The sequence below is a fragment of the Monomorium pharaonis genome, chromosome 1 (genome assembly GCF_013373865.1).
Source record: "Monomorium pharaonis isolate MP-MQ-018 chromosome 1, ASM1337386v2, whole genome shotgun sequence".
Classification (NCBI taxonomy): domain Eukaryota; kingdom Metazoa; phylum Arthropoda; class Insecta; order Hymenoptera; family Formicidae; genus Monomorium; species Monomorium pharaonis.
In genome coordinates, this window is record NC_050467.1 from 15,501,501 (window position 1) to 15,511,306 (window position 9,806).

Here is a 9,806-nt window from a genome sequence, read left to right on the forward strand (position 1 = left end):
GATTTGAATTTTGTGTAGCATTGTAGTGTAATTATTTTAAATTAAAATTTAAATAAAATTTTAGTTTATAAAAAATTTATTTACGTTTTCCCACCACTGTCTCATTTGCGTGCGCAACTTTTATTACGTCACAAACAGAGGTGAGGGCATTTCCCGTGATGTAAACGCGAATTCATTGATATTTTTCCTTCGAAGCGTTAACCTCGCGAACAAAGTTTTCCTCAACCCTCTCGAACTTTTGAATTGCGAGTGTGAGAGTTACGTGCCTTATTTCACTTACTGGTTTCATTTCTGTGTCTTTATACAACACTGAAGCAGAAATAACAATGGCCAACCAGCAACAAAGTGTTAATTATAACCCCTCGAACCAGGCGATTCACGATAATCTCGGAACGCGCAACTTCGACGAAGGAAGAAACGATAGACTTCATATGCTGCTTACCACTACGTATGTCTTAATAACTCGCATACGAAGAGAATACAAGTCGGATTACAATCAACGAAGGAGGGAGTCTTCGTTCCATTAATAAAATTAAGCGGTAACAACGCCGACGGTATTAATTTCGACGTCGACTCCTGGCTGCAATTTCAAGATCATACGGATCTCATGAGTAAGTACTTGCGCGGTGATTGGCAAATTAAAGCCGAATCCCGTCGGTATAAAAAACATCAACATCAGCTTCACCTCGGCCTATGGATCAAGATCCATTCTAATATCGTATAAGGAAACTGAAGAAGAACGCTCTTCAGAGGAAACCGTTGAAGATGCTGCAGATTCTTTACCGGTAACGAAGAAACGGAGACACTACTCCGTTGCAATAGTGATGCAGAAAACTACGTTCCAGGGATTGCTGAATGTGATCAAATGTGTCGACGCACATTTAGAACATTTAAAATTGTTAAGCGAAAGCGTCAATGTGCGCAACGCTTAATTCAAGAAATTGAACTTAAACTACCACTAAGTTATGTAGATTGCGAAATTATAAAATTAACAATAAAAGGTAATCAGGAGGATATTGAACGCAATGTACGTACTCAAATAAACGATTTAACTTTCCTCGACGTATATTTTAATATAATATTTTTGGAACTGATTACACTGCGTTGTAACGAAATTACCAATATAATTTTGTCAAAACGTAGAGCATAATTTTTGTATAATTTTCGTCAGACACAACCCACATAGCACATGATATTATACGAATATTATATACTCATACTGAAAGTACTGTAGTCGTACGTACCATTCCTAACATTCTAAGTATATTCGTATAACATCTTGATCAGTATATCATTTTTCATATGTTCTTAAGTTCATACTCAGAATGTACGAACAAACTACGATGCTTATACTGATTATCCGTACACTGTGATTATCCGTAATATATGAGAACATAAATAAGAACCTTGCGGTTATCTCATGTATAAAAATTTACATCGATCGCGCACTGATTCACACCCAAAGCGCTATCATTACCTTATTCTCCCTTGTAAACATTAATCTGAGCGTAAAACTGTCAACGTATATTCTGCAGAACATACTCAGTTTAAGCGCTACCTACGGCAGTGTCGGCGGTTCCCACAGTGTCCCTAGCTGTTTTGTCTTTCCGATGAGTTTACGTTTGCTGGGTTGCACGATTTCGCAAGAGATTCTTTATCCAAGGTAATCTTTCCCTTATGTCACGCAATATTGATATTTATATTGAATACATTACTACAAATACTTACAAAACTAAATTATGTAATATTTTTTTATATATGTAATGATTTTCTATAAGTCTTGTTAATAAATTTGAGGTTATCTTGATTGCTGCTGAGATCTCAGAAAGAACTTATACGATGAATAATATTGTCATTACCTACTAACAAATATTGATAACATAAATCGTAAGCGGTTAATGTTTGTGCATTAATGAACAACAGGGCTGACAAAGCATGTCTCGCAAATTAATTATTTCTATATCTTATAATCAAAGATGGGGTGAGGAGGGAAAGAGAGATAAAGAGAAAAGGTTGCGAGCCACGCTCCATCAGCTCTGTTGTTTATTAATGCACAAACATTAACCGCTTACGATTTATGTTATCAATATTTGTTAGTTATGACAATATTATTCACCATATAAGTTCTTTCTGAGATCTCAGCGGCAACAAAGATAATCTCGAATTTATTAACAAGACTTATGAAAAATTATTACATAATTTAGTTTTATAAGTATTCTAACTGTACGTTATCAGAATTATGTTCTATTATTCGTAGGAAGCAGCCGAAGAACTGCCGAGGTGTCTCAAATTAGTTTTATATCCGGACGATGTAAAACCGGATAAAAATATTAAGGACCAGTTAAGGAAATATTTGATTTTTTCAGCGTAATTGATTGTAATATTGTTTTGTAATATGGTTGGTTGCAATATTGTTTTGTAGACTAAAATGAAATAATAAATTTATTTCAAAGTTGCATAAAAAAATTCTTTTTTAATAAAATTCCACGGATACGCCTATCTAACCTATAAATCTGATTCGATGTGAGCGCGCGCGTATAGGCGTGTAAATGTATGCGTGCATATACATGATCGACCATTCCCTGACGATTCACATACTATACAGATACTGCGGGATATTCGCAGGTACGTACTATGCCGTAGGAGAAGCGAGACATAGGAAGATACTTAGTTTGTACTGTAGTATATCTCAGTACGTATCTCGATTGTTCCCAGTATCTACGCAATCTACTGTTCCGATATCCTGCGGAACGTTCTCAGAATCCACGTGTGCTATGTGGGAATGTATTTTTTTGTACGAAAAGTTTGCGTATTAAAATAAAACTATTTTTTACTCGTAACTCAGCATATTTCTTTTAGTCCCTTCCATAATGCATAGTTTTGATTTTTATAAAACTCTAAACATACAAGTTCCTGTTTGTGTCTAAAGTATCTCTACATAATAGCAAAAGAATTTTCTTTTCAAAAGTTAATCCCGTCATATTTTTTTTTCTCTTTTCATGATACATAGTTTTTGATTTTTTAAGACAGAAAATGTACAAGTTCCTGTTTATGCCTAAAGTATCTCTGCATAATAGCAAAAGAATTTTCTTTCAAAAGTTAATATATTTCTTTTACTTCCTTTACAATACATAGTTTTTGATTTTTTAAGACTCGAAATATACAAGCTCCTGTTTGTGCCTAAAGTATCTCTACATAATAGCAAAAAGAATTCTTTTACAAAAGTTAAACTTTCTTATATTTCTTTGTTCAGCTTTCATAATAAAAAGTGTTTGATTTTTATAACTCATGAAAATCACTCTCACCTGTTTGTTCCTTAAGTATCTCTACATAATAACGAAAGATTTCTCTATCTTACAAAAGCACCTTTGTTCTGTAAGTCTGTTAACCTGTTACAAAACATACACCTGTCCAAAACGTAACCCCCAGCAGAGCAAGACTCCCGGATCTAAGATCTGACTTCCATCATTTGTTACTTCTGACATTTTTCCGAGGGACCGCTAGTCTCGAAATTTAAAAATCCAGTAGTATACTCAGGGTAACCAATCAAGGCTCGGGGCAGTCATTGAGTGCCAATCAAGACTCGGGGCAGTCATTGAGTGCCAATCAAGACTCGGGGCAGCCATGGGGTATCCAATCCTAGCCCTCCGTTCAAAATCGTGATGACACAAACTCAAAGTACCCATTCAAGGCTCGGGGCAGCCATGGGGTGCCAATCAAAACGCATCGTTCAAATTCGTGACGTCACAGCGTCTAGTCTTCCCCACTAGGCCCAGACGGGAAAAGGGGAGTTAGGTTTGACACCAGTCGGAGGAAGAGTGGGGGGTTAGGTTTGACATCAGTCCGAGGAAGAAGTTCGGGTTTGTTTTGATGCATCATGGCTGCCCCAGACAGGGGTGACAGGGGGGCAGACATCCCCCGCTGTGAGGGCGAGGAGTGGGGGTTTGTTTTGACGCCCCATGGCTTCCCTTATACTACTAGCATACGTTCAATTTTTTCATTCACTCGTCTTTCCTGCGATGTTATCGGAGTATTCGGATAATCCAAACTATTGAAAGTTATAGCGAGTAAAAATATCACATTATATGAATTAAATTGCAGGGAATTGTCTTCCCTGGTGGAAATATTTTTACAATTTTTTATGCATGTCTATAAAAAATTAAAATTTTAACAACAAATCAAAACTTTCTACAAATTAATGAAAATTGTAAAAATTTATAACAATTTGTAATTAATGTAGTACTTTTGAGTTTCTACAATTTTTTACACGCACTTTCATGAGCGACGTAATTAATTGCAGAAGTTGTACATTGTTGTAAAAATCACAACTATTCACAACTATCTACAACATTCTACGAATATTTTTATGACCGCATGTAATATATATACTTATAATATTTTTATCATTATTTTTATATTTTTACAATATATCTAATATTAGAATTGGATACGTTAACACCACTAATAAAAATATTTTTAAAATTTTTTACGCAAAAAATGCAAACACTACAATTTTTATGATATAATTACAACTTTGTACGATACATTATTTATATGTCAAACAACGCGATTTGGGCCATGCTTGTAATATTTTATAGATTTGCGTAGAAAATTGTGATTTTTTATAATATTACAACGCATCTACGAAAAATTATACTTTTTGTAGATGTTTGTAATTTTTCATAAATGTTTGTAAATTTTCATAGATGTTTGCAGTTTTCCATAAATTTTTCTACGTAAATCTATGAAAAATTACAAACATGGCCCAAATCGCGTTGTTTGACATAAAAATGAAGTAGATGTATCGTACAAAGTTATAATTAAATCATAAAAAATTGTAGTCTTCGTATTTTTTTGCGTAAAAAATTGTAAAAATATTTCTACCAGAGTTTCTATGATAGTTATGTCGTCTCAAACTCTCTTGATAAAAAAATAAGTCAAAATGAATTAAGTCACCAAAACTGAATAATAATTATAGGGACACTACAGTCAAGACATTAAAATAAATATTTGACATTTAAAGTAAATAAAAAATAATTTTGTAAACGAAATAGTTGTGCTAATACAGATGATTACAAAAAATATGTAGAATCAATCACAACATCAATTACAACATTTATTGTTATGAAAATTGCTCTAAAAAATAATTTTTTTAGAAATTAGAAATCAAAGAATAATATAAAAGATGACAAAAAATGAATGACGATGACAGAATTAAACGGCACACATTAAGAGAGTAAAGAGTAATAAATTAAAAGCAGATACTTATACATGTTCACGAAAGAACAAGTGACAATACACTATCCAATATACTTGTTCACATTACCAACTACGAGCTGGAAAGGCAGCTTCTCCTTTATACATTTATACGGATGTATATATGCAATACATTTTGCACACGACACCGGCGTAGAAATTTAGCAACAGTGATAGACGGATTGGTTGTTCTTGCGCAGGCGTGAAGCTTCAATAAAGTATCTATTAGTAATAGGAAGGAGATGTTTGGTCCCCATACAATTTTGCAAAAAATCTTACCATAATAAATTTGATTACCAATTAAATATTGTATTTTATTTATCAAATAAAATACAATATTTATAAATTATTCTATTTAATACGAGAAAATATACATGCGTGTTTAATATGTGAAATGTGTTCACGTATTTTTATAAATTTGCAAAAAAATTGTATGGGGATCAAATATCTCCTTCCTATTACTAATAGATGCTTTATTGAAGCCTCACCTGCGCGAGAACAACCAATCCGTCTATCACTGTTGCTATATTATACGTAGGTGTCGTGTGCAAGATGTATGATCAAAGACCTCCTTCCTATTACTAATGGATATTTTACTGAAGCCTCACGTAATGCGCTTGCGCGAAAACAACCGGTCCCTCTATCAACACTGATATTAAAGTTATTTATTTGTGTCGTATGCAAATGTATATATACATCCGTATAAATGTATTTTCAAACTTCAAATTAAATTAAATTATATACTTATATTATCTTTATTATCAGAGCGTGCTACGTGCATATAGTGTAAATAAAATATAATTATGCAAATAGTTATTGCAGTTTATATTTTATATTTTTCTCTTGATATTATATATTTTGTGGGAGCGTCCCAGATGCGCACAGTAATAAACGGACACAGCAGGCTGAGTGAAACGGACACAGTAAACAAACGGACACAGACCAAACGGACACAGTAATAAACGGACACAGTAACAAACGGATACAGTAACAAACGGACACAGACCAAATGCGCACAGAGCGAAACGGACACAGTAACAAACGGACACAGACCAAATGCGCACAGAGCGAAACGGACACAGTGCGAAACGGACACAGACCAAATGCGCACGGACCAAATGCACACGGACCAAATGCGCACACTGCACATGCGCACACTGCACGTGCGCACGGACCAAATGCAATCCATGTACATTGCAAGCAGAGTAAAGTCCACATAGGTTAGCGACTTGGACGGGGTGGGTGCGGGAGGGAGGCCGAAGGCCCCCTTGCACTCCCCCCCGCGCGCGCGTGTGTGTGTGTGTGTGTGTGTGTGTGTGTGTGTGTGTGTGGTGTGCAAAGCATTCACTGCATCACATGGGTTTGCGACTTTCCGTGTATGCATTTGGTCCGTGCGCATGTGCAGTGTACGCATTTGGTCTGTGTCCGTTTCGCTCTGTGCGCATTTGGTCTGTGTCCGTTTCACACTGTGTCCGTTTCGCTCTGTGCGCATTTGGTCTGTGTCCGTTTGTTACTGTGTCCGTTTCGCACTGTGTCCGTTTGTTACTGTGTCCGTTTCGCGCTGTGTCCGTTTATTACTGTGTCCGTTAAAATAAATTATTAAATTATAAGTAAATAAAAATTATTGTTAATAATAATTTTATAAATTATTTTAAAATAATTTTTTAGTTAATATAATTTGATCAAAATACTAGAATTAGTATTAATGTATATCTTATTATATTTTAATATAACTAAATATTAATTAATAATATAAAAAATAATAATGGCCATAAACCGTTAGTATTTACGTTGAAAAATGTTTTATGAACTTCTTTGGGACAGTGAAATTCGCTCTTAATTCCTCATACTTTTTGTTTAATAATAAATATACTATATTAACGGAGTCCCCCATGGGATTTCCGTTATCTCCAGTTGTGGCGGATTTGATTTTGCAAGAATCACGTATTTTGGACGTCTTTCGGATGTCCTATTGCTGTGATTAACGGGACGTCCGGATAACGTACTTCGGATATCTCACGGACATCCGAAGGACGTCCGTGTGTTGTGTGGGTTTCACTCAACTTGCTGTGTCCGTTTATTACTGTGCGCATCTGGGACTCACTCATAACAAGTACCCATATCGATGAGTCAAATTGGCATAGCAGATAGAATACAAGGTTCGTAATCCTAAGTCCCGGGTTCGAAACCAGAGGCAAGTAAGAATAAAATAAAATAATATAATTTAAATTTAATTAATTAATAAAAATTTGTTCTAAATTTAGTATGTACTGTTGATAAAAATAATTTAAAAGAAATAAAATTTTTATTTTAAATTTTTATTTTGTCAATCATCTATCGAGGCTCCATGAAGCTTCTACTAATGATCCACGAAACGTCCGTCAGTCATCTATCGAGGCTCCGTGAAGCCTCTATTGGGTGCTTTCCATTTAGTGACACAATTTGACACGAGTCGACTCCTAGTGTCATTTCTGCTTTCCATTACATTTGTGTCGCTTTTTATCGATAACGCAAGTCGACTTCGAGTGACTCTGCTTAAACAATGAGTTGAGCGTGGGTCAAGCGTGGTTAAGCATGGTTACTTACGACATAACCTAAAAATTGAAAAAAATTCTTGCAACATGGAACCTAAAGTATGAAATATTTATATTTTTTGTTTATTTTATATACATTTTATATATTTATATTAACAGTATTATACATCACATTTACTTACTTTTCTAATTTACAGTTAACTGGTGATCAAATAAGATGGAAATTTAGCGCGTTAAAGAAGTCATATAATAAAAAAAGGGATCATAATCGTACTAGTGGAAATGCTCCAAAGGCTCTTGATGAATTTGAAGAACGAATTAAAGAAATTATAGGTGATAAAAGTGGTGATGCTATTAAAGAAAATTCTTTTATTCACCATTATTAAAGCGAACTTCATTGAATCAATCACAAGAACAAAATATAATATTGTTAGAAAATGTTGATATAGAAAAAAAATTAATGATATTCAGAACAATATAAAAATAATCAAATGAGAAAGCATGACATACCTGAAATAGATTCAGAGAATATTAATATTGAAGAAACAATAAATAGTGGACAGAATAATATAAAAATAAACCAAGTAAAAAAACATACCGTACATGAAACAGGCTCAGAGAATGTTAATGTAGAAAAAAAATCAAATAGTGGACAGAATAATATAAAAGTAAACCAAAGAAGAAAACGTAGTGTACATGGAACAGGCTCTAAAATTGCTCGTACAAAATTAGAATTGGAGAAACAGTGGTTAGAACATTTAAAAATCATACAACAAAAATATGAAGATAGAAGAAGTCATGATGGAAATAAACATAAAAGAAAAATAGAAGAACTAGAATTGAAAAGGGAAAAACTAAATTTAAAAAAGAAGAAAGTAATGTTACAAGAAATAAAATTCAATAAAATGATAGAGCAACATCGAGAAAAAATTTCGATTGAAAAAGAAAAATGTGATTTATTAAGAAATATGATTCAACTCCGAAGTATTTTTAATCAGAATATTAATAACAAATGTTATTTTTGATTTATTTTTATTTTTAAAGTTTAAGATTTTTATTTAATAAGTTTAAAGTTTAAAATATTTCTGTTTATATTATAACTTTTTTAAATTTAGTTAAAAAGAGAACATTATATATAAAGTGATATAAAATGTGTTCAGTAATTTAATTTTTCTATATTAACATTTTCTAAGTCATTTATTTTTTAAAAGTAAAAAATATATTTTATCAATTAAACTAGATTGTGTTTAGACTAAAGAACTAGACTGAAGTTATGTGATATTACATGCTTATTTTTAAAATTTAAAATAATATTACATTATGTTTATTAAATAAGTAAAATGTAAATAAATAAAAACAATTAATATAAGTATTGATAATTATTTTATTTCTTTCTTCCTGTTCTTTTATTCTAAAATATTATATTAATTATTAAAACTTTTATTTAAATAATATATACAGATATACAGATATATACAGATATCTGTACTCAATTATGAGTATAAGTCTATTTGTTTTACATAAACGTCATAATTTAGATTATTACATGATTAATTATTACAAGGATACATTTTCTGAAATAATAATGTTCGACGGTCCAGGTTTCCTGCGTGTGCATTTTCGTCTCTTTGCTCATCATAGTTTTCTAATTCATTTTGTTCTAAGTTTTCTTCAATATAGAAATCTTCACCATTATCACCGTTATTTAAGCATATATTGTGAAGCACACAACATGCTATTATAATTCGAGTCATAAATAAGTATCACGTAACGGTAGCTTTTGTAATTGTCGGAATCGACCTTTTAAATACCGAAAGCTCTTTCAACTACTACTCGAGTTGCTGAAACTTTTCTATTAAACTCTATTTGTTCTATCGTAAGATTACCATTGTCTTTAAAAGAGAGACAATCCATTTCTTGCTACCCCATTGTAACCTTTATCTCCTAATAAAAAAGTATTATTTGGAAAAATGTGTTCTCTTTCCAGTTCAGCAACGGGAAATAGTTCAGATCTTC

The 9,806-nt window shown here is 32.7% G+C and overlaps 1 long non-coding RNA gene across 1 annotated transcript; it reads left to right on the plus strand.

The window, feature by feature from the left end:
• Positions 1 to 1,183: 1,183 nt before the first annotated feature.
• LOC118647455 lies at positions 1,184 to 2,345 on the plus strand. Its single transcript, XR_004964728.1, has 2 exons — positions 1,184 to 1,663; positions 2,258 to 2,345. It is a non-coding gene; the product is annotated as an uncharacterized LOC118647455 (long non-coding RNA).
• The last annotated feature ends 7,461 nt before the right edge of the window (positions 2,346 to 9,806 follow it).